At 52.2% G+C, this 2,018-nt stretch overlaps 1 pseudogene; it reads left to right on the top strand.

Moving 5' to 3' along the window:
• Positions 1–1,456: 1,456 nt before the first annotated feature.
• LOC120520968 lies at positions 1,457–1,608 on the top strand (annotated as a pseudogene).
• The last annotated feature ends 410 nt before the right edge of the window (positions 1,609–2,018 follow it).

Below are 2,018 nucleotides of genomic sequence, written 5' to 3' on the forward strand. Positions count from 1 at the left end.
CCATTTTTTTAAATTTGAATGTCCTTGTCCTTCATGCTGACCCCCTTCTTCGGCTCTCTAACCCTCGCCACCCATTTAAGCCCCCCTGTTCCCGTTCCTCCTCATGGATGGATGGATGGATGGATAAAGACAGATAGATCTCGTCCAGCTTTTCCCAGACGGGAGCCTGCAACTTACAAGGGGGCATCGTCCAGAAGGACCAGCAGCCTCGTGTCCCTTCCCAAACCTGCAATCCCACAGTGGCATCAAGGGAGGGCAGCACGGCTCAAGTCAAGCGTGTACCCAGGGCTGCCCCAGATCACTGGGCCCTCCCAAAAAGCCCAGCTTGATACGGGTGGAAGGAGGAAAAAAAAAGGCAGGCGAGGGCGGGCTCCTGCTGGCAGAAAGGCAAAAGCTTACGGCACTTTTGGTATTCCGGCGGTCTCCCCCTCCAGATCTAACGAGCCGACTCTGCTTAGCTTCCGAGATCGGACGTGTTCAGAGTGGTATGGCCGTAAAGGGCTGCTCGTTTTCTCTCCCCCAAAAAGGCAACCGTGGAAGCCCTCTTTCAAACGACAGCCTATGTTTTTTTTTTTTCTCCTTCCCCCGTCTGGCTTCATTTTTTTTTTTTATTGCCATTCTTTTGAAATTTTTCGTTATGTCTTTTGAATTAGAATGTGCGTTGACTTTCATACTGATCCCCTTCTGTCGGCTCTCTGCTCCCCCACCCATTTAAGACTCCCTGTTACCCGTTCCACCTCATGGATGGATGGATTGATGGATGGAGGGATGGATGGATAGAAGACAGAGAGATCTCGTCCAACTCATCAGCGGGGGCCTGCAACTTTACAAAGGGGCATCTTCCAGAAAGAACCAGAAACCCCGTATCCTTGCTACGTGCAATCCCACAGTGGCATCAAAGGGAGGGCAAGCACCGGCTCAAGTCTCGGACGTGTCAGCGCTGCCCGATCACTCGGCGGCCTCGGCGCAGGTCTTCCCGGGGGTGCTCTGCTGCTGTCGACGCCCACGCCGAGGGGCTTCTTCCTCTCGGTCTCCGGGCGCAGGGTGCCTTCCTCTTCAGTTTTGCCTCCTGCCTCCCTGTCTGCCCCCCTGCCGCCTGTCTTTGCTGTTGGGCGGCTGTTTATCATTCAGCGTCCCCCCAGTCCCACCCCTCCTGTTTCTCTTCACCAATAGCTCCAGCGATGGGTGGCTGGTATAAACGAGGTGCACCTTGGGGTTGCTAGTGGGAAAACCCGTCTAATCAAGGTGGTGAGGTCGGAATTCCTCATCCGGGTCCGGTGCACCGGGCGTCTGGGCAGCAGTAGCTCCGCGCATGCCGGGTCCGGGCCAAAGAAGCCGAAGGATCCCGAAGAAGCCCGGGAAAGGAGGCGAAGGACCGAGGACTGTGCTGGGAAAACCTCCCCGCCGCCGAGCGTGAAGCCGAGGAAGTGGGAGGATGGCCCGGCTGTACAACCCCATACTTACCTGGCAGGGAGATCCAGATCACTAAGGTGGTTCTCCCAGGGCGAGGCTCATCCACACTCGGGTGTGTTTACCCTGCGATTTCCCAAATGCGGGAAACTCGACTGCATAATTTGTGGTAGTGGGGACTGCGTTGCGCTTCCTGATAGTCCTGGTTCAAAAACAGACTGAAAACATGCGTTTCCCAAATTATGGAAGTGGTGCTTGGGCGATTGTGAAGCAGGAGCCTGGACAACGGCTCTGGGAGCTTTAACAATAAATAAAAAGTTCCCAAAAAACAATCAATCAATCTGTCTGTCTGTCCATTTATTTATTTATTTTAGGACCCCGCCCCTAGAAAAAAGATAATAAAATAATATTAATTAAATTAACTAATCAATGTATTTATTTATCTTAGGGACCCCCACATAATAAAATAATAATATAAATAACCATTCATTATTTTTAGTGCCTCTTTACTGATTTTAAGCCGCTTTCCTTGCTTTCCAAGAGCAGCTTCTTGCAGGGTGGAAGGAGAAAGAAAAGAGCGAGGTGAAGGGCGACTCCTGCTGGCAGAA

This window comes from Polypterus senegalus, unplaced genomic scaffold (genome assembly GCF_016835505.1).
Source record: "Polypterus senegalus isolate Bchr_013 unplaced genomic scaffold, ASM1683550v1 scaffold_2032, whole genome shotgun sequence".
Classification (NCBI taxonomy): Eukaryota; Metazoa; Chordata; class Cladistia; order Polypteriformes; family Polypteridae; genus Polypterus; species Polypterus senegalus.